The following is a 25252-nucleotide window of genomic DNA, read 5'->3' as shown; positions in this document are numbered from 1 at the left end:
TTGTTGGAGTAAGGCAATTTGAGCTAGAAAAATAGAGTTGTTAGAGGATTCTTCTTTACCTTTGGATGGCACAACTCGGGAATTGACATATTGGAAATCATGGACCGCCATAGATTCGATCGTGGCATGAGCAAGGTCGGTGTCAATTTGATCAAACCGCCCATTGTTGGCGGAATCAAGAATCCTTCGGGACTCGGCACAACATCCATTGTAGAATGTTATTGCTAGAAAATAATCATCTAGCCCATGATGTGGGAATTGTCTTTGAAGCTCTTTGCACCTCTCCCAAGCCTCATATAAGCTCTCAAGAGCTTGTTGACGGAATTCGGTAATTTGGCTCCTCAAAGTTTGAGTTTTCTCCGGTGGAAAAACGTTTTGATAGAAGGCTAGAGCCAAAGTCTCCCAATTGGTGATTCCCATGGCGGTGCGGTCAAGGCTAATGATCCAAAGCTTGGCCTTGTCCTTCAAAGAGAAAGGGAAAAGTATTTCCCTTATTTGGGCTTGAGTGACACCCGTTTGATGGATCATGGAGCAATAGTCACAAAAGTTTTGCACATGCAAATTGGGATCCTCCAAAGGACTTCCCCCAAATTGCTTCCTCTCCACAAGGCTAATGAAAGCCGGTTTGATCTCGAAGTCTGGCGCGGTGATTTGAGTGGTTGTGATTCCGGCCGGAAGCATGGCCGCAGTGGGCTTTGAGTGATCGGAAAGTTTCACCATCTTTTTGGTAGTAGATGGTGATGGTGGTGGAGATGATGAACTTGAAACCTCCTCCTCTTCAAGGGCTTCTAGATTGTCTAAGTAAAACTTTCTAGCACTTTCGGCTTGTACAGGAGAAGAGGCCTCTTTCACTTCCTTCCAAAAACGTGGTCTTCTCCTAAAGGTTCTTTATTGGAGAATTGACAACTCTCTACCATTAATAAAAAGGGTTTCTTTTATTGTTCTTCCATTTCCTTTGTTCATCTCAAGTTATTTACATTTGGATCTCTTGGGTATGTATTTGAAGATTAAGTGACAAGTCTCCATCATTATTCAAGGATTCTTCTTTATTTATGTTCATATTTTCTTTCCAAGTTGGTAGCCTTCTTAATCCCTCTTTATTTACGTGTTAATCTCTTGTTTTATTACCTTGCTTAATCATCATGTTTATTTGTGTTGTGATGTTTGACACCATTGCTAGTATATTAATCATGATGTGTAGTGAGTATTCTTCTAGCTAGGGTTAGTGTGGGTGGGGTAGGGGGGGAGGTTAGGGGAGTAATTATGGGATAAATCATAATGAGTTCATATGAATGCTTGCTTATTGTACTTTTAACTTACGCACATGTTATGTTTGATGAAATGCTTGATTGACAACCTAGCATGATTCTTTTATCTTTTCAACAAGACTTGTAAGATATAAACTAACTCAAGGCTTGTTAGACCATGCATATAGATGAATAGGGAGAACCAAGTCGATGTAGGTTTTGTAAAGTTTTGATCAACTCGGCTTCGAGACCTAAGTCTCCCTAGGAATTGTAAGACATAAGCTAACTCGATCTCGGCCACATTATTTGGTGCCTCCCAGTTAGACACCGCCTCAATTTTGCTAGGATCCACAGCTACACCCTCTTTAGAGACCACATGGCCCAAAACGGCCACTTTCTCTAACCAAAATTCACACTTGACAACTTAACATATAATTGGTTCTCACGTAGAGTTTGCAACACCAACTGTAAGTGCTCTTCGTGCTCCTCCTTAGTCTTGGAATAAAGTTAGATGTCATTTATAAACACCACCACAAACTGATCCAAGTACTAGCTGAAAACCCGGTTCATCAAATCCATAAACACTGTTGGCACATTAGTCAACCCAAATGGCATCACCACGTACTCACAGTGACCATACCGTGACCAGAAAGCTATCTTTGGTATGTCCTCATCCCAAATCCTCACGTGATGGTACCCCGACCTTAGATCAATCTTCGAAAAGACACATGCTCCACTCAACTGGTGGAAAAGATCATCTATCCTTGGTAAAGGATACCTATTCTTCACTGTAACATGGTTCAACTCTCTGTAGTCGATACACAGCCTCAAACTCCCATCTTTCTTCTTCACAAACAAAACTGGTGCACCCCACGACGATACAGTTGGTCTAATGTACCCCTTGTCCACCAACTCATTCAACTTTTTCTTTAGCTCCTCCTATTCCTTAAGACACATACGGTATGGGGCCTTAGAGATCGGTTCCGTCCCTGGTTTTAACTCCACACTGAAATCGATCTCTCTCTTCGGCGGTAAACCCGATATCCCATCTGGAAAAACATCTGGAAACTCTACCACCACTGGTATCTCAGCGGCTGTTGTAACACCCCCATACTCCAAGTGCCTTACCAGGACCAGTTAAGGCATGAAAGTGCTACCATCTCGGTTTCCCGAGGCAATGATAATCATAAGACAATAGCGAAACATACTTAAAAGTAAAATAATGTTTAAAGTGATTACATGCCAACTCCAAAACTGTTAAACTGAAATACAAGGTTCTCAAAACTATCTACTATCAAAACTATAAAATGTCTGACACAGCGGAAGACTTCTAAACTGCAACGTGGTGACTCATCCCAGCTATCCCATACGCATCGTCTCATACCTGCTCAATAACTGCTCACCACCCCCGAATGGACTACCACAGTTTTTAAAACATTTTAACGGGGTCAGTACTAATTACATTCAATCAACAGCTGCAATAAAACGATAATACAAACAACTGAATTCCAATATCTCAATCACCACAACTCCACCCAATCTCCACATATCTGACTACATACTGAAGTGTGTAGTCCTGCTAGAGTACTGCCGCAACAAGTACTCCTCACTGTCAGTGGGGGACCGCAGCCGTTCCCACCTAAGCCCCGCTCATCTTATCCGAGCGATAACCCATGTCCTTTAATGTGCACATCCCTTCTGTGGCGGGTTCCACAGATGGCGAATCAAGGGTGTGAAGCCACTCCCGCAAGTGAATCCACTCAGCCAGGAACGCACCCCGAAGATCACAGACAGTTATACAACCAATCAACAGTATGCTATCAACAATCACCAAAACCAATCCAATACCGATATGATATACAACAACAACAACAACAACAACAACAACAACACCAACAACAACAACAACAACAACAACAACAACAACAACAACAACAACAACAACAGCAACAGCAACAACAATAACAACAACAACAACAACAACAACATGTAACCAATACTGAGTAGGGAAACCCTACCTGAAATGCAAACACCACAGACGGTCTTAGCAGCTAATCAGAATCTTTCCTCTACGAAACCTCCTCCTATAACAAACATACATACAATTACCACCATAGACATACTAATCACCCAACACCCCCAAAACCACCCGATTAGGGTTTCAAAAGAACTCAAAAAAATCAAACATAAAAGGTATAAGGAACTTACCCTTGACACAAGGATCATAACGGCGTAAAGAACAAGATGATCCGACTCTCCTAGCCTTGGGGATTTACTAATGATGCGATGAATCAACTTACGTAACTCCTTTCTTCTCAATTAGGTTTTTAGATTTGTTAAAAAGGTTTAAGAAAAGTGACGATCATCATTATATATTAATCTCGCATCATTAACAAAACCCGTCAAAACTCGGCCCGTAAACTCACTTACTCGATCGAGTAAGGCACTTACTTGATCGAGTGCCCCTTACTCGATCGAGTACCCAACGTACTCAATTGAGTACCCTACAGGCAGACTACTATTTTGCATCACAAACTACTTAGTCGACAGAGTAAGCCCCACTCGATAGAGTACTTAAAGACTCATAAAACCGTAGTATTACAGTCTTCCCTCCTTAAAAAGAACTTCGTCCCCGAAGTTCAACCCATAAAAAAAAACAAAACATACCAACACTACTGCGACATCACAACACAACCAAAACTCGAAACAAAACTCAAAACACAACTTCCAACACAACACCCAACTCAACTCAAGACGACTACTAACTATACCAAACCAACATAAAACATGCAAAAACTTGTAAAAACTCTATGCAATCATTTCCTACCCCCCCCCCCCCTAAAAGAAACATGGTTATGTCCCCGTAACCACACATACATGATCAAAAAGAGACGGATACCGCTCCCTTATAGCCTCCTCCGCCTCCCAAGTAGCCTCTTCAACCTCATGGTTAGACCAAAGAATCTTAAGCTACACCGTTTCCCCATGTCTAGTTTTCCTAACCTTGCGATCAAGAATCTGTTTCGGCACCTCAAGATAAGGCAAAGACTCATCCAACTCAATGTTCTCTACCTCTAACACATGTGAAGGGTCACTCACATACTTCCACAGCTGAGACACATGAAACACATTATGCACTCTATCCAAAGCAGCTGGTAAAGCTAACCGGTATGCAACCTCACCCACACAATCCAAAATATCATAAGGTCCTATAAACTTCTGACATAACTTCCCTTTCTTCCCAAATCTCATGACTCCACGCATAGGAGACACTTTCAAAAAAACCTTGTCCCCATCCTAAAACTCTATGTCACGACGATGTAAATCTGCATAACTCTTTTGACGATCCTGGGCCGCTCTCATCTTCTGTCTGATCAGCTTAACCTGGTCCACCATCTCCTGTACCATCTCTGGTCCTAAAACCACTGCCTCAACTCTATCATCCTAACAAATCGGACTCCTACATCTCCTCCCATGCAAAGCCTCAAACGGTGCCATGTCAATACTAGTGTGATAGCTGTTGTTATAAGAAAACTCAATTAAGTCCAATCTCTGTTCCCAGCTACCACCAAAATCCATAACACAAGCACGCAATATGTCCTCTAAAGTCTTGATGGCCCGCTCCGTCTGGCCATCAGTCGCAGGATGAAAAGCTGTTCTCATCTTTAAGGTAGTTCCCATAGACTCCTGCAGCTCTTTCCAAAATCGTGATTTGAACCTCGCATCTCTATCGGACACTATATCCTTAGGCACCCCATGCAATCGAACCACGTGCTTCCTATAGGCCAAAGCTAATTGTATCTTAGTCCAAAGCTAACTGTATTTTAGTCCAATTATCTTTCAACAGCACAAAATGAGCTGACTTGGTCAGACGATCCACTATAACCCATATCATGGACTCCCACTTCCACTCAGGTACCTCAAGAGACTGAATCTTACCTTGTGGTCGTCGCTGCTCCCCTTTAACTCTCTGACATGTCAAACAACGAGCCACAAACTCAGATGTTTCTTTCTTCATTCCAGGCCACTAGAAGTCTTCTTCAAATCCTTATATTACTTGTCACCCCCAAGATGTACCGAATATGGTGTACAATGAGCCTCTGTCATGATTACCTTGTTCAACTCCTCATCATTAGGAACACACCATCTCCCATCAAATCTCACACTACTATCTGTATGAATAGAGAATCTAGACACTGTCCCCTTCTCCACTCCAGCTCTTCACTCCCCAATCTTAGGATCCAACACCTATTTCCTACAAATATCATCATAAAGATCTGGCTCCTTTGTCAAATCCCATGTAGCATCCCCTTTCTGTATCATATGTATCCCTAGCTTCCCCACCTCATCTCGAAACCTCATCAAAGACACAGCCGTGCAAAGAGAATACACACTCTTCCTGCTCAAAGCATCTGCAACCACATTAGCTTTCCCTTCATGGTATATAATATCCATGTCATAATCCCCAATCAGCTCCATCTACCTCCTCTGTCTCATGTTCAACTCCTTTTGAGGGAAGATGTACCTGAGACTCTTGTGATCTGAAAACACCTTAAAGGTCGCCCCATAAAGGTAGTGCCACCAAATCTTGAAAGCAAACACAATCGCACCCAACTCTAGATCATGTGTCGGATAATTCTCCTCATAAGGCTTCACCTGCCTAGAAGCATAGGCAATCACCTTCCCGTTCTGCATCAAGACACAACCCAAACCATTCTTTGAAGCATCTGTATACACCTCAAAGTTCTTAATCCCTTCAGGTAATGCTAAGATTGGAGCTGTGGTCAAACGCTCCTTTAATGTTTGGAACGCCGTCTCACAACTTTCATCCCAACGAAACATGTTCTCTTTCCTCATCAAAGATTTCATCGGTCTAGCTATCTTGGAAAAATCCTTAACGAACCGTCGATAGTATCCAGCTAAACTCAAGAAACTCCTAATCTCAACCACATTCTTCGGTGCATCCCACCGAGTAACTGCATCTATCTTTGCAGGATCCACAACAACATCCTTCTTTGAAATCACATGCCCCAGAAAAGCAACTTCCTCTAACCAGAACTCACACTTGGACAACTTTGCATACATCTGATTGTCTTGCAAAGTCTACAACACTAGCCTCAAATGCTCCTCATGTTCCTCCTTAGTCTTAGAAAAGACTAAGATATCATCAATAAAGACCACCACAAACTGATCCAAGAACTGACTGAAGTGAAGGAAAAGTAGATCTATATACTTAACATACTCATATATGTTTTAATTTAATTTGTCATAAAATTAACAAATGATCTTATGCATGCAAACAATTAAACAAAATAAAGAAGAAACATTGTTCTTACATTGGATTTTCGGTTTATAGGGCACAAGAGAGATCACCTTTCTCTCTTGTTCTTGTGCTTTCCTTTAGTGGAAGAACTAAGATCCAAGTGTAGGATCTCTCCCAAAGCTAAATACCCAAAGCACACTCTTAATTAAAATTAATATTATAAATACTAGATAATATTAACTTTGTAGAAAATTGACCCAAAATAATTTTCGTTTTACACCCAAAAACCGGTTAGGAGAGGAGAAGAGGAAGTGAAATATTTTTCTCTCTCTAAAAATATTTTTAGTGAATCAATGAATGAATGTTACAATAAAATTATGTATTGTTATATAAAAAATATAAGGCAAAAACCCTTGCCTTTCTTTGTCAAGAAACCGGGTAGGAGGAGGGTAGGGGTGCCAATGCATGCCTTTGTTTGTCTTCACAATGTAAACTAGGTGTGCATGGCTAGATAATTAGGGTAAATGATTGTGTTCTCCACTAATTAAACGAACACAATATTAGCCTAAACCTCCTCCTTATTTCGGCACCTTCATAAAATGGAACCCATTTTATTTTTGTCAAATTTGTCAATATGTCACATGTCATATGTAACATAAAATTGTTATGAATTTTTAACATATTAAAAATCAACGTATTAATAAAAATACGTCATATACAAAAATCGACTTTAGTAATTCATAATTACTTGTACCAAAATATTTTACCAATTATAAATCACAACAAATTGTATTTATAATAATTCATTCAATTTTAATTGTTTCTTTAAACAATAATTTCATCTGAGTAATAATACAATTCGATTACTCAGACCGTATCTCATTTAATCAAATTCCAATGTAATACGTAAATTTTACTTCCAAAATCGTCCGTCAATTTTCAAGTAATTTAATTAACTCGTAACGTTATACGATTAATTAAATGATCAATTAAGAGTGTTGCCCTATAGGTATGACCTAGGGGATCAACTGATCACCACCGTCGCACGACAGTAATGTCAAACTCTAATCAGCCAATCATTACCGATATATGTTGATCAGTTGACAGTAAAAATTACTTCCCAATTGTATTCTTTATAATGAGATTTAAACATGTGATCATCATGATCAACAGTCATGATCGCATTATTGTCGGAGGACACATATTCCAACAATATGAGATAAATTTCGAATCTGGTCATAGAAATTTAGTATGTTGTCACATGCAATTTTCCAAGATGTGTGTAAAATAATAGGCTATAGTGAAGTCTTTTTGCATGATTTATGGATTTTTGAAGAAAAATAGCATGAATAGTGACTTTATTAGTGAAATATTGATAAAACATACTCTATGACTAAAGGAAAACATCAAATGTTGCATTTTATTACCTTTTTCAGATCTAAAATTGAAAAGTTGATGTATATAATTTTTCACATGTTTTTATGATTATTTTAGTTAAAACCGATTAACCGCAACATTGTTTTTTCCGGAAAAATTCGAAATTTTTAACCTAAGTTTTTGAACATTATGAGTGTCGTGGTATTTTTCCAGAATGTTCATGAGTTTAAATTTCAAATTTTGAATTTATTTGAAATTTTTGTGATTTATTTGAAGTTTATAGCTTATTTTTATAATTTTAAGTCCATTAATGAACAAATTTTATAAATGAGTTAATTATGGTCAAATAATTAGTGAAGACTAAATTTTGAGTCCTAAGAGGTTAGGGTAATTAACTTATGCATAAATATGAATTTATGTAATTTTTGTGATTGTAAAATGTTGAAATCACGCAAATCCGTAAAAACCGAGTAATATACGATATTGGCTAATTAAAGGCGATTTAGCATAAAATTGGGCATGTTCATACATATTATAATGCTGCATTTTCTTTATGATTGTCATAATTTTAATTTATGTAATTTTTGAATTATGTAATTTTTACTTAGTATGGCCTTAGTTTTAATTGGTATTTCCCGAAATGTATGGGAATATCGATTCGGTTGTAATTTTATTGTGATCTCGTATCACCGTTTTGTAATTTTAATAGATTTATTTTATTTTAGTCACAAATGTATAATAGGAAATTATGTAATTTATTATGTAATTTTATTCATTTCGGAGTTCCCAAAGACGGATTTCTTCAAGATGGCGATACATAAAGACGGTGTTACCTCGAGATGCGTGCCACAACCGAAGTTCAAGGGACCAATGGAGTTGGTTTCCGAATATGTAATAGTTAAATAGTTTTTCTATTTTAGGAAGGCCATACTAGGATTTATTTTTATGTTTTGCATTTTATTTATATGTCACATGCATCGCTAAATCGCCATAACTAAAACATGCATCATCATCTTCATCGAGTTTATTGACCGTGTCAATTAAAATTATCGTAGTTCACCGCTTTAGTTCACTTAAAACGTGATAGATAATAAAATGACATGACCTCTCGCTAAAACAATTAATTGAGACATAGCCTTACCAAATAGTAGAAACCATGAAAACCTATTTCGCGAGGGAGTGCACTCGGCCACACCGGGGTACAAACCTTGTTACGTAGGGGAAGTGGGTGATAAATGTCTATCCACCGAATTCATGTTGATAAGGGATGAATCGGCCACACCGTGCCCAAGTTAATGTGGGTTTGGATCATGGACACATTTATTCGAAATTTGGATTGAACTCAACAAAAGTTTTTCGATAAGGGTTTTATCGGCCACACCGTCCCCTTGTTGAATGTGTTTTGGGCTAAAGATAAATGTTAATGTAATATTATCGACCAAGAGTTCTAAAAGTAGAATCGAGTAAACGTTAATCCACCGAGTTATATTGATAAAGGATGAATCGGCCCCACCGTGCCTAAGTCGATATGAATTTGGGTCTTGGAATAATTTATCTAGTTGGGTAGAGGTCACTAGAAAAATGCATAAAACTTGTTTAAATTATAATTTTTTACGAGTATTATTGTTAAAACGACATTTGTTTTACTCCTTCTATTTTGTTTTGTAGACCACTTCTTTTTCTCATAACAAATGGCAACACCAACCCCTAACGCCACGCCTCTCGCTAATACATCATGGCTCCGATCCTTCATGGATCGATGTAAACTTGAAAAGAATGGGTCAAATTTCTCCGATTGGGATGCCCAACTCAAATTAGCCGCCCAAGGTGACGACAAGCTTCGTTACCTTACCGGGGCCTCTCCTCCCGAACCTACTACTAGGTCGACCGCCGCCACTAGGGAAGCATATGTGCTTACCAAAAGGAGTCCGCCGTAATGAAAAATGTCTTGATATTTGCGATGGAGGCGGATCTCCAAAGGAAAGCCTTTAAAATGGGCAATGCTAATGAGATTTACTTCAAGCTTGTGACAATGTTTTCACAAACTCCGCGGATCGTCCAATATGAGGCGGCCGCGGCATTCTTTGATCTCGACTTCAAAGAGGGCCAAAAGGTTAGCCCTCATGTGCTCAAACTTATGGAGCTTGTCGAGACCTTGAAGATTCAAAAGGTTGAAATCCCCAAAGAACTTGTTGTAGATAGGATTCTACACTCCTTGTCCAAAGTCAAAGCATATTTTCAATTCCGGGTGAATTTTAACATGCAAGACAAGGATGTGTCTCTTGAAAAATTGCACAAGTTACTTGTGCAAGCCGAAAGGGACATGGGTTTAAATGTGAACCCACCCAAGGATGTGCTTAACATAAGCACTAAGAGTAAGGGGAAGTTCAAGAAGAATGGGAGGAAGGGTAAGAAGCTAGCTCCCACTTTCACCAAAGCTAGGACTTGTGAAGCTAGCACTTCAAAAATCAAGAAGGGTCCTCTTGATAAATGCCATTATTGTAATGGTATGGGACATTGGAAAAGAAATTGTTCCAAATACCTTGGTGATATTAAGGCTGGAAAGATTACTCCAGTAGGTAAATGACTATCCTTTCTTTTATGTTTCTAATTCAACTATGGTATTGTGATACAAAGTTGTGATAATGTATCTCCCTTTTTATTGTAAATATGGCCTCCACCAAGCAAAGACAAAGGAAAAGAAAAGCAAGCTTAAGAAACCATCAAGGAGCTAGGAATAGCATTCATGGAGCTTCGCTTTTTATTGTCTTATTTTATTCATGTTTTGAATTTTAGAACCTTAAGTTTCCGTGTTCGACATGGAAAGGTATTTTGGATAATGGGTGTATTTTGGATAATGGTGACTTGGTTTGCAACCCAAGTCACCCGTTTTATCGTTTTATCCTTTTGTTCTAAAATTCATGTTTAAATGCTTACTCTTAGAAACATATAACTTAAAGTGATCTAATAGACAAATATAATGACGGGTTTCATTATATGTCCACATGCTTAAGGCTTGTGTATGATCATTTACAAAGTAACCTTGAGTCTACGAAGTCTCTTAAAGGTATGTCAATCACCAAGTACACATATGAAATCTAAAACTATTAGTCAATATATGAGATAGTTCTCCTTATTACTTCAACATCATTATTTGTGTCTCATATGCTATCTTTTAATCTATAGTGTATTTATTCTAAAGATAGAGTGGGAGAAAAATGAGGACACAACACACAAGACAAGATAAATTTGTGTACTTGTGTAAATGAGATCTACGCAAGGTAGAATGATTTGAATGAAGGGTATATCTATTCACATAGTATACCAAATAGATGAGATCTATGGTCTCAAGTAAGTTCTATATAACTAAAGAGACCAAGTAAAGTAATCATAAGAGTATGTTCTCAAGATAACTACACGAGGAGACCAAAAGAAAGTTTTGGAACAAAATGACTAATGTAAAGTCTTAACAAGAGTTTTTGACTAAAGTTTATGAATATTTTGACCAATAGTTTCAACCTTGAGATTTACTTAAGAGCCTAAATGAATCAAAGTAACATACTAGTTATGATCGAGTTGCAAAGATTGATATACCGATATCTTCAATGGCCAAGTTATAACCACGCAGATGTCATTACTTAACCTCATTATAAAATGGTTAAACCTCCTTCCGAAAGGGTATTTCGAAGGACGTGTTCTAGATATTATTTATATTGACATAGCTACACATCATTATGATATGTGTGAGTTAGAGATTAAAATCTCTTTCCATAAGGTTAAGATGAGACCACTTCAAAATAGGTATTTTGAAAGGATATGATGGGAACATATATGGTTCTATCTTAATAACTTGGCAATGCAATTTATATTCAATTCTTGAAAAGTTTCGATTGAGAAGTCAATTTCGAAACATGTGGAATTGAGTGGGAGTTAGGAAATTATCATGTGAAGACATGGAATTTAGTGGGAGCAATCATCTTGTAAAAGGTTATAACTCATCACTCATTGAAGAATGACGAGCTAATATCTTCCTTCATAGAGGAAGATTTGATTTTTCAATTCTGGATGAAAATGGACTATGATGAATCCAATTACATCAAGAAATATTGGATTAGTATTAAGAGATACACATCGTATCAACATTCACATAGGTTATTCATGTAGATGAAAATGGAATTGCCATTAGCAGTCATGGTCGTTCAATGAACCTATGAACGGTTGATCTCATGATTATTAGTAACTAATGTTTCCGCCATTAGAATAATCATGCACATGTCCAATAGTGAATCATTTGCATAAGAGCATGATGGATCATTGGTAAGCCATAATAGAAACGTCATGAATTCTCGAGGAGAATCCCATGAGCGATTTCAGTGTTTGTCAGAATACTCTTATATGTGTCAATAGGTTGCACATATTAATGAAAATCCGAACACATGTAAGGATTTATGAGAATCCCAAACCTTTTAAGCTAGAAAGAGAAATAAGAAGTTTTGGAAAGATACTTAGTTGAATAAGAATTTACTCAAAACTAATCTTTCCTAACTATGCTAGGACTTGTGAGAAGTGCTAGATCAATCGTCTTGGCAAATTGTTGTAAGACTCTACAAAACATATACCTAGTGCATTGTGTGTGGATGGAGTACTTGATCATTACAAGTTATATCATTCACCACAAATTCGTTCGTTATGTGATAATCGATAAGGAAGTTCTTTCAAGATAAAGAACCAAAACCGAGGTCGGGAACCTTGATGTGTACTTGGTAAGATTCATGCTATGAGAGAGAACATGAATGTAAAGGAAAATGCAAGTAAAAGAAGTTTGAACACATGGACACATGGCATGTTAAACTTTTATTGCAATCAATAAGTGTTTACACTTACGATATGCATCACAAGGTTGTAATATGGTATTGACTACCCGAGTGTGATGTCGACATTTGTCGTTTGAGTTATTATTAACTCACCTTCTACATTGTTATATCCAAACGGGTTGTGAAGACAAATTGAACCCCGTTAAAGTGAACGTGGATTAACATTGTATTTGCCCATATTTACTTGTATGAGGTGACGTCTCGAAGTGACTAGAGTGTGATGCGATTGATGGCAAGTTCAAGTGCCATAGAGTCATGTGAGATGACTAGTCGATCACATAGGCAGACTGTTAGGAACATTTTGTCGGGCCTAATGACCGCTTATAGAGTTCTGGAAAATTTATATAGCCTGGTCGTGGCGAGAGCTGCTATAGTATTCAAATGAGTCAAGTCTTTTGACTAAAGACTATTCGCCTAAGATGGCACAGTTTCAGATTAACTTTGATTTGTGTTACTACGACCTTCGTAAATGGGGTCAAATGGGCATATTTTGGGTTATGATGGCTGTGGCTAATCGAAGGGAATGAGTGCGATAGGAATTGTCCACCCCTAGTCAGGGTTATAACAATATCTCAGGGCCACTCGAGGAGTAATGAACTGGAAATGCGTGGCTACGCTCGGAATGTATCCATGGTGGATAAATCCGGTCAATCAGTTATTCTCCAGATCGAGGAAACCACTCTCGATATGATCACTTGCAAGTACGACCTGAAAGACACCTTGCATTGAGTGGGAGATAGTAATAGGACAAGAGAATTGGTGACGCACACTTGTCGAGGACAAGTGGGAGATTGTTGGAATATGTGTCCTCCGACAATAATGCGATCACGACTGTTGATCATGATGATCACATGTTTAAATCTCATTATAAAGAATACAATTGGGAAGTAATTTTTACTATCAACTGATCAACATATATCGGTAATGATTGGCTGACTAGAGTTTGAAATTACTGTCGTGCGACGGTGGTGATTAGTTGATCCCCTAGGTCATACCTATAGGGCAACACTCTTAATTGATCATTTAATTAATCGTATAACGTTACGAGTTAATTAAATTACTTGAAAATTGACGGACGATTTTGGAAGTAAAATTTACGTATCACATAGGAATTTGATTAAATGAGATACGGTCTGAGTAATCGAATTGTATTATTACTCAGATGAAATTATTGTTTAAAGAAACAATTAAAATTGAATGAATTATTATAAATACAATTTGTTGTGATTTATAATTGCTAAAATATTTTGGTACAAGTAATTATGAATTACTAAAGTCGATTTTTGTATATGACGTATTTTTATTAATACGTTGATTTTTAATATGTTAAAAATACATAACAATTTTATGTTACATATGACATGTGACATATTGACAAATTTGACAAAAATAAAATGGGTTCCATTTTATGAAGGTGCCGAAATAAGGAGGAGGTTTAGGCTAATATTGTATTTGTTTAATTAGTGGAGAACACAATCATTTACCCTAATTATCTAGCCATGCACACCTAGTTTACATTGTGAAGAAAAACAAAGACATGCATTGGCTCCCCTACCCTCCTCCTACCTTGTTTCTTGACAAGGAAAGGCTAGGGTTTTTGCCTTATATTTTTTATATAACAATACATAATTTTATTGTAACATTCATTCATTGATTCACCAAAAATATTTTTAGAGGGATAAAAATATTTCACTTCCTCTTCTCCTCTCCTAACCGGTTTTTGGGAGTAAAACCAAAATTATTTTGGGTCAATTTTCTACAAAGTTAATATTATCTAGTATTTATAATATTAATTTTAATTAAGAGTGTGCTTTGGGTATTTAGCTTTGGGAGAGATCCTACACTTGGATCTTAGTTCTTCCACTAAAGGAAAGCACAAGAACAAGAGAGACAGGTGATCTCTCTTGTGCCCTATAAACCGAAAATCCAATGTAAGAACAATGTTTCTTCTTTATTTTGTTTAATTGTTTGCATGCATAAGATCATTTGTTAATTTTATGATAAATTAAATTAAAACATATATGAGTATGTTAAGTATATAGATCTACTTTTCCTTCATGAAGACCCGGTTCATCAAATCCATAAACATTGCTGGTGCATTAGACAATCCAAACGGCATCACAACATACTCATAATGACCATACCTCGATGTAAAAGTTGTCTTTGGTATGTCCTCCTCCCGAATCTTCACCTGTTGGTAACCTGACCTCAAATCGATCTTAGAAAAGACCGTTGCACCGTTGAACTAATCAAACAAATCATCTATCCTCAGCAAAGGATACTTGTTCTTCACTGTAACTCTGTTTATCTCCATATAATCGATCCATAACCTCAAACTCCCATCTTTCTTTTTCACAAACAAGACTGGTGCTCCCCATGGTGATACACTAGGTCTAATGTATCCCTTCTCAATCAGATCATCCAGCTGTTTCTTCAGCTCCTCCAATTTCTTAAGACCCATATGGTACGGTGCCTTAGAGATTGGCCCCGTCCCCGATTTCAACTCAACACTGAAATCTATCTCCCTTTTCGGTGGCAACCCCGGTATCTCCTCTGGAAAGACATCTGAAAACTCTCCCACCACTGGTAACTGCCGGACTCTCAACACGATGATCCCTTGCATGACATATGATCAACGGACACCCTTTCCTCAGATAAGACTTCAAGGTCACTACTTCAATCAACTTAACTTTGGTTTTGACAACAAACCCACAATAAGACACACTAATCCCCTTAGGACCTCTCAGAGAAACCCTCTTTTGATGACAACCTATCTTAGCCTTGTACTTTCCCAACCAATCCATCTCAACTATCATCTCAAAACCATCTAAAGGAAATTCTAACAAGTCTACAGGTAGGTCAACTTGCTCAACTATCATAAAAACACCTCTATACAACCGCCCACAAGACACAGACTCACCCGACAGTATAAAACTTCTTCTTTTACAGACTCATACTCACTCAAACCCAACAGCTTAACATGACTCGAAGATACAAACGACTGTGACGCCCCCGAATCAAACAAAACAAAGGTAAAGACTCCATTAACAAGAAATGTACCGGTGATAACGTGAGCATCATCCTCAGCTGCTTTCTTCTCCATCATAAACAGCTTACCACTGGTCTTCTGCCCACCTCCCTGGACAGTACTAGCTGAAGTAGTCGGCTTAGCTGCTGACCCTTGGTTGTTGTTCGTCACTGGTTTCTGATATGAATTACCGCCATTGCGGTTAGCCACTCTATGGTTGTTACTGTGACCACCCCGGTTATTCCACGATCCAGCCATCCTGTTACTACCATAACTCTGTGAAGGACCCTGAGAAAAACTCCCCTGTGATGGTCTCTGGAAACTCCCACCCCCAGCATTGGTGCACTCATGCCTCGTGTGGCCCATACTACCACAATTAAAACAAGCTATCCCCCAGCTATTGCTTCTACCACCACGGCCACGGCTGTAAGACCATCCCCAAGCAATGTTCATGCTAATTAGGTCACCATTTATACTTTACTCTTAATTATTTTCCATTTCCCCAAAATTTTCCACTTTTCCAATCATTTATCATTTATTCCCGCTAAATAAACTCTCTCTCATCCTATTACTTTTGCTCTCACCCAATAAAAATATAACACCTCATTTTCACTAGGTTATGAAGGAGGTCATGAGGAAGGTCAATTTGGTTGGTAAAGGTCACAAATTGACCTTTTGGCTCCAAAGGTCATCCTAATTTTTGTGTTAAGTGATAATTAGTGTGACCAAGCAAGGCCATGACCTAGCAATTGACCTGGCTTGGGGATGGTCTAAGAAGCTCTAGTACTAAACCCTGAACCTGAAGAGTACGCTCGCACCTGGTTGTGACCACCCCTCTTGTAACTGGAGTGACCACCACCCTCACTCTCAGCCTTTCTCTTTTCAGAAACTCTCTCCCTGGTCATCTCTACCATCCTCTCAGCCCTCCCAGCTCGCTCATATACCTCCTTAACATCTGTAAGGACCCCGACCGGTAACTTCTCCATAATCTTGGGTGTCAACCCCTTCTCAAACCTTAAAGCCAAATTCTCTTGGTTCAGCCCCATGTCCTCATCATACCTCGATTTCTCATTAAACTTATGGTAATACTCGGCAACGGTCATGTCAGATGTCATCTTAAAATCGTCAAATTCCTCCCTCAGCTTACTGCGCACATGCTCCGGCACAAACTCTCTCCTCATAGCTTTCTTGATAGCAGGGTAACCCCTGTTTCACATACAACTCCAAAGCACACCCCTTAACCTTATCTCACCACTCACCGGCAGCTTCCCTCAGGTAGAACGCAGCTTGTTCCACTTTCAACTCATCCGGGCAATGAACTAGATTGAGGATATTCTCCATCTCCCTATGCCAATTATCCAGTAGAAATGGCGCCCCTGTACCTAAGTACTCCTTAGGATTAAACCTTGCAATATGTACACTGATCTTAGAGTGATCAGGTTTCTCTTCCTTATCCTTTCCAACCCTCTTCAAAGCCTCAGTGAGAGCATCTTGGTTCTCCAACATCTTTACTATCTCATCAATGCTCATGTTTTCAGCCCTAGCATACAAAGCGGTTCTTTTCGGCGGAATCTTGTAACTATATAAGAAAAGGTAAACATAAACACACAGCCCAAAACTCAAAACACGAATCTGACCTGTACAGCACCCACTCGATCGAGTGTCACCACCCACTCGATCGAGCTAACTCCACTCGATCGAGTTCCCTGCCTTACTCGATCGAGTGCCACAAAAGCAGAATCTGACCAAAAACTTTTCTAAGACGTACTCGATCCAGCCTATCACCCACTCGATCGAGTTGACCCCACTCGATCGAGTGCCCCACTACTCGATTGAGTGCCACTAAAACAGGCTACTGTCCAAAAATCACAAACCACCCACTCAATCGAGTTAATCCCACTCGATCGAGTCATGCAAACTCGAACACTACCCGCATGTACTTACACAAACCTTCAGCTATATAAACTCATACAAACGACTACCAACAACATATATATATATATGTATATATATATATATGTATATATATATATATATATATATATATATATATATATGAATGGCCAAGATCTAATCTTGCCTGTCATATAAAATCACTGTCATTTACTTATTTTCTCTTTTTTCTAGTGCTACTCTTTTTTTTTATTTTAATTTTTTTTATCTCTTTTTTTTTACCTCGTGTTATTATGCTTTTTTTTACAATTTTTTTTTATTCTCTTATGTTTTTCTCTAATTTTCTCATTATGTTACCTTTTTTTCTTTTTTTTACCGCATGTTATTGTACTGTTATTCTGGTGTTATTGTGATGTTATTCCGGTGTCACTTAGATTTTTTTACTTCTTTAATTTTTTTACCCTTTCTTTTACCACATGTTATTGTGTTGTTATTTTGGTGTTATTGTTATTCTAGTGTTATTGTGATGTTATTTCGATGTCACTTTGATTTTTTTACTCTTTTTTTACCATGTGTTATTGTGCTATTATTGTTATTCTGGTGTTATTGTGATGTTATTTCGGTGTTACTTAGATTTTTTTTACTCCTTTGATTTTTTTACTCTTTTACACCACGTGTTATTGTGTTGTTATTCTGATGGTATTGTTATTCTAGTGTTAGTGTGGTATTACTCTAATGTTATTGTTGTGTTATTGTGGTTTTATTATATTATTAATGTTGTGTTGTTCCGGTGTTTATAACGGATGAAAAATAAGAAAAGTACATTGCAAAAAACCAAAACAACAAATTAGCGCAAAAAAAATTATGAAATAGAAAATAAGTGGAGCATTTATCATTTCAAATTCTGGTTAATATTTGAATGTGATTGGAGTTTTGCTACTGTCCATCCGCAAAACAAGATCAAGTGGATTATTAGACCTGCACAAACTGCAGCATTCTCTCATTGCTTCGATTTAAGCGATATCTATAGTTTCAACATATAAATAGAAGCGAAGCTAAATATTATGCATGCTTATGCGGATCAAAAGCCTGTTTTACAAGAAAATCCATCCTAAAGTTCCTCGCCATTTCGAGCAGCCCAATAGCTCGGCTTTAATTTCCAGCCACAAATCATCCCAGAGCACAACCAATTGCCCACTATTTCGCTGTTGCTCCATCACCACGCACCAAGCATCGTCGGGTCGCCGAAACCAAATTGCTAAGTTGCCGAGAACAACTACTTGTTTGCTGCCCCATAAATTTAAACCCAATGTTATCATCTATGCTTCTCACCGCAATTGTTATCGAGAAAAGACGACCACCTGTGGCGACTTCGCACCACCAGTCTTTCTGTTCATTCATGCGCCATAACCGAGCTGTTGAGGAGATTACCCCCCTCCCCCGCTCTTTCATCTAAGCTGTATGTCATACGGATAGTAATTAATCAATAACGGATTCTTAAATAGTTAAATACAATTACCACATTAATACTTAAATGTATTATCCGATCCTTTATAAACATATAAGCTGAGCAACGCTTTGTAATGGTGAACGATGGTGACTCAACGCCTTTAGTCTCGCTGACTCCGATCATCAAACCTAATTGCATCGACATTGAAACCGGTACTTCTGATCAGATGAAATGTCGTATTTGTCTCGACTCCGACGGTATATCTTTCTTTCTTTTTCGAATCCCCCAAATTTTTTAAAATTGCAATTATAGGGTTTAATAGTATTTTCGAGTAATTTAGGATTTCTTTGGGTTTAGAGAAGGTGTTAAGATAGAGGAGCGCATGATTGTCCTGATATACGGAGTATATTCAAGATTTCATGAGTTTTTTTTTTGTTACTGTTAGACTCAATCCAGCCGTCTATTTATTCACATCCAAAATCCAATGGTCTAGATTTTCCAAACTCACAACTCACCATAAGAACCAAACTCACAAGATCCCGCCTATATATATATATATATATATATATATATATATATATATATATATATATATATATATATATATATATATATATATATATATATATATATATATATATATATATATATATATATATATATAATTCTTTGTATAACTCAAGCAAAAACAACCTCCCTTCCGTATCTCTATAATGCCACATTATAAAACAATTATCATGCTTTCAACAACCAACATATAAATCACATCATCATCATCTCTCTCTACACATTCCCTATACTCCACATCCATACCTCCACCGAGTCATACCACACATTACTAGATAGATATACAATCCACAAGATAAACACATAGCGATCCCGACTCATATCCCATGGTGATCGGTTCAAAATTGTAGAGCGAGTTCGCGACTTTAGGACGTCTCCCAAGTCTTTGCATTAGCTCCTACAACTTCTACCTCGGGTTTATTTTAATTTGACTCCCTATGTTCATTAGGTTCATTGGTTACAGGTTTCAAGATCATCGCTCTGATACCACTTTGTAACACCCCATACTCCAAGTGCCTTACCAGGACCACTTAAGGTATGAAAGTGCTACCATCTCGGTTTCCCGAGGCAATGATAATCATAAGACAATAGCGAAACATACTTAAAAGTAAAATAATATTTAAAGTGATTACATGCCAACTCCAAAACTGTAAAACTGAAATAGAAGTTTCTCAAAACTGTCTACTATCAAAACTATCAAAACTATAAAATGTCTAACACAGCGGAAGACTTCTAAACTGCAACGTGGTGACTCATCCCAGCTATCCCATACGCATCGTCTCATACCTGCTCAATAACTGATCACCACCCCCGGAATGGATCACCACAGTTTTTAAAACATTTAAATGAGGTCAGTACTAATTAGATAAAATCAACAGCTGCAATAAAACGATAATACAAACAACTCAATTCCAATATCTCAATCACCACAACTCCACCTAATCTCCACATATCTGACTACACACTGAAGTGTGTAGTCTTGCCAGAGTACTGCCGCAACAAGTACTCCTCACCGCCAGTGGGGGACCGCAATCGTTCTCACCTAAGCCCCGCTCATCTTATCCGAGAGATAACCCATGTCCTTTAATGTGCACATCCCTTCTGTGGCGGGTTCCACAGAAGGCGAATCAAGGGCGTGAAGCCACTCCCGCAAGTGACTCCACTTAGCCAGGGACGCACCCCGAAGATCACAGACAGTTACACAACTAATCAACATTATGCTATCAACAATCACCAAAACCAATCCAATAACGATATGATATACAACAACAACAACAACAACAACAACAACAACAACAACAACAACAACAACATCATCATCATGTAACCAATACTGAGTAGGGAAACCCTACCTGAAATTCAAACACCACAGACGGTCTTAACAGCTAATCAGAATCTTTCCTCTATGAAACCTCCTCCTATAACAAATATACATACAATTACCACCATAAACATACTAATCACCCAACACCCCCGAAACCACCCAATTAGGGCTTCAAAAGAACTCAACAAAATCCAACATAAAAGGTATAATTAACTTACCCTTGACACAAGGATCACAACGGCGTAAAGAACAAGATGATCCCACTCTCCTAGCCTTGGGGATTTGCTAATGATGCGATGAATCAACTTACGTAACTCCTTTCTTCTCAATTAGGTTTTTAGATTTGTTAAAAAGGTTTAAGAAAAGTGACGGTCATCATTATATATTAATCTCGCATCATTATAAAAACCCGTCAAAACTCGGCCCGTAAACTCACTTACTCGATCGAGTGCCCTTTAATCAATCGCGTACCCAACTTACTCGGTCGAGTACCCTACAGGCAGACTTCTGTTTTGCGTCACAAACTACTTACTCGACAGAGTAAGCCCCACTCGATATAGTACCCAAGGACTTATAAAACCGTAGTATTACAGCTGTCGGCTCTACCGTGCGAGTATCTTTCACATGGCAGAGTATCAAAGGACACCCCTTCCTCAAGTAAGACTTCAATGTCACCGCTGCAATCACTTTGACTTTGGGTTTGATAACAAACCCACGATAAGACACACTAGCCCCTTTAGGACCTCTCAAATAAACTCTCTTTTGGTGACAGTCTATTCTAGCCTTATACTTACCCAACCAATCCATCCCGACTATCATCTCAAAACCATCCATAAGAAACTCCAACAGGTGAACTGGAAGATCAACTTGCCCAATAACCCTGGACACCCCTCTATACAGTTTCCCACAAGACATTAACTCCCCAGACGGTATAAAAACTTCATCTTTTACAGACTCAAACTTTCGCAAATCCATAGACTTAGCATAACTTGACGATACAAACGAGTGTGATGCCCCTGAATTAAACAAAACAAAGGTAGAAACGGTGTTAACAAGAAAAGCATTGTTGATCACGTGAGCATCATCCTCAGCAGCTTGCTTATCCATCATAAAGAGTTTGACACTCCTCTTTTGTCCACCCCCTTGCACTGTACTAGCTGATGTAGAAGGCTTGGCAGCTGACACCTGATTGGTATTAGCTGCCGGTTTCTGATAAGAATTACCGCCATTGCGGTTGGAACCACCGTTATTGTTACTCTGCCCTCCTTGGTTGTTCCACGACCCAGCTAGTCGGTTACTAGCATAGCTCTGCGTCGGTCCCTGAGAAAAGCTCCTCTGAGAGTGTTTCTGAAAGCCCCTCCCCACTGCACTAGTACACTCATGCCTCTTGTGACCCACACCACCACAGTTAAAACATGCGATACCCCAGCTGCTGCTGCTGCTGCTATTACGAACACGCCAATAAGAAGATCCTCCACTAAAACTTGACCCAGAAGAATAAGCCCTTGACTGATTGTGGTTAACATGCTTGTACCCAGATTGGACACCGCCATCACTCTCAGCCTTCCGCTTTTCCGAGCCCTTCTCCTTATTTACCTTGGCCATTTCGACCAGCCTCTCAGCCCGTCCAGCCCTCTCATAAGCCTCCTTCACATCGGTAAGAGTCCCCGTCGACAGCTTTTCCATGATCTGATAAGTTAACCCTTTTTCAGAACAAAGTGCTAAGTTCTCCTAACTTAGCCCATATCCTCAGCATACCTTGACTTCTCGTTGAATTTGTGGTAGTACTATGTCACTGTCATGTCCCCGGTCATCTTAAAAGAATCGAACTGATCACGTAGATTGCTGCGAACATGCTCCAGAACGAACTCCTGCCTCATAGCTCTCTTGAACTCGGACCACGGGATTGCAGTCTTACCCTGCTTCCTATAGAAGTCTAAGGCACTATCCTTCACCTTATCCCACCATTCTCCGGCTGAATCTCTTAGGTAGAACGCAGCTTGTTCCACCTTAAACTCCTACGGACAATGTACCACCCCTAGGATATTATCGATCACACGGTGCCAGTGGTCGAGCAAAATCGGCGCACCTGTACCCACATAGGTAGTGGGTTTGAAACGAGATATCATAATGCTCATCTTGCCAAAGTCTACCCCAGCCTCCTTATCTTTCCCCATCTTCTTGAGGGTCTCAGTAAGCGCGTCTTGATGCTCAAACATCTTGGCAATATCCTCAATGCTCATCTCTTGAGCCCTAATATACAAAGTTGATCTCTTTGGCGACATATCTTTGAGCTATAAAAGGGTGTGGATGTGGGGATTTGATCGCAATCCACGAGTTTGAAAAATCGTTTAGAGTCGCCACCAAACTTAAAGAAATTTGGGGACCATAAATGAGATTTGAGTTCGTTGTTGAAAGTACGTGATGGGAAGTTTGTTAATAAAACACCCACACCCGCCCGTTGCAATAACGGCATCTAATAAGGACTACGATGGCTAATTGGACAAGACTACGATTCGTTGTAAGAGAATGTAAAACACCATTTTGATCCTAACATGTGAGTTTGGTTTCTAATCGTTTAATGCATCTAATCTACTTTGTCCAAGTGATTTAGCATGTGAGGTTGATTTGAACTATACTAACAAGCATTCACAAACATGGCTTAGAGGGGAATGGGGGATCCATTGGGAGACTAACTATTACAACCCACGCATTTCTCATCAACTCAATTTGCAAAAAATTGAACTAAAGATACAACTCGATCTAAATACAATTGCTAAAACATGACACATAACTCACGACACAAACTAGCCTACTTAGGCCTTGAAAAACGTGCTAATGGTAAGGCCACGGCTCACATGGACTTCGTCCTTAGCCTCATCATCGTTTTGCGCACTTAGTTCGATTTAATTGATTAAATACTTCAATTTAACCAACTAAAGCAAAGGTTTTGTAAAATCATTTTGACTCAAAATAAAGGACTTACTAGACCCATATTTTAAAGTACGAATTACATTGCTTGAAATGAATTACAATAATTACAACGGTTAAATTACAGTAACAATTGAAATAAAACTGTAACAATTAAATAAAACAAAGCGAAACGAAACAAAATCAGCACGAAAACCGAGACAACACACGGCCATACACACGGCCTAAGGGGAGGTCGAAATTTACTATTCTAGTCATGCGCAATTCAACTAGCAAAAAAACGTCATAAGAGTAGACGAATTCATTAAATTCTTTAAAGAAATTCATTTAAAATCCTATGTCGGACTTTGTATGACCTATGAATGTTTAATTAAATTAACATGCATTCTACATATTAATTTGGCCAAGTTGAGATTTAACAATTGATAACGATACAAATAACGTACATGCTTCATAAATCAATTAAAACATGTGATTTAATCTAATTATTTCATAATTAAAATTAAACCAAAACATTAAACATGTGAACCAAACTAGTTACTTCGTAATTAAATTATTAAACATGTGAGATCGAATTAAACTAATTAATATTTTATTTTAATTGATTAAAACAACTTGTCGTCATACAATTGCAAACTATTTCATTAAACATGTTAATTATTCTAACTAAGCATGTTATTGTCATAATTGAAAGACTAAGCATATGATTAACATACTATCTATTCTAACAGCAATTAATCCATCATCAACATCATAATTATGAGATATTAACTAATGAAATGATAATTAAATGACGATAAAAAAACGAGATAAAAAGGCCACATGGCCGTGACATACGCGAGTGAAGGAGAGAAAAAGACGGGATTTTGTGCACCCTCAAGTTATATGTAAACTTGGACACCACTCGGGATCCCGTATGTAAGTTTTTCTTAGAAGGCGCATTTTCGACGATCGTAAAACAAATTTTGAAACAATTTAACGAAAAAAATTTCGAAAAAACAAACGAACTTTCTCGCGTAAAAGGCACTTTGTGCAGCGATTTTCAAACGAAGATTGTGACTTCGTTTCTTACTCGAATCTGAATCCGAAAGATGTTCTGAAATCCTTAGACTCCAAAGATTCGAACTTTAGCAAAAAAACAGAAGTAAAAAGCAGTTTTAAATAATTAAAAATGAGTGAGAACAGATGCAGTTCACGCGAGTTCAAAAAACGCGATATTGTTGTACTTCGTACAACGATTTGTAAACGAAGATTGTGACTTCGTTTCTTGCTCAAATCTAAATCTGAAAGATGTTCTA

General features: G+C 38.2%; 1 non-coding gene across 1 annotated transcript; it reads left to right on the top strand.

The window, feature by feature from the left end:
- Positions 1 to 241: 241 nt before the first annotated feature.
- On the top strand, positions 242 to 348 carry LOC141603421 (small nucleolar RNA R71). The gene has a single exon (XR_012525300.1). It is a non-coding gene; the product is annotated as a small nucleolar RNA R71 (small nucleolar RNA).
- The last annotated feature ends 24904 nt before the right edge of the window (positions 349 to 25252 follow it).

The sequence above is a fragment of the Silene latifolia genome, chromosome 9, assembly GCF_048544455.1.
Source record: "Silene latifolia isolate original U9 population chromosome 9, ASM4854445v1, whole genome shotgun sequence".
Taxonomy (NCBI): domain Eukaryota; kingdom Viridiplantae; phylum Streptophyta; class Magnoliopsida; order Caryophyllales; family Caryophyllaceae; genus Silene; species Silene latifolia.
The sequence above is the reverse complement of the archived record's forward strand: the minus strand, read 5'-3'. Positions and strand labels throughout refer to the sequence as shown.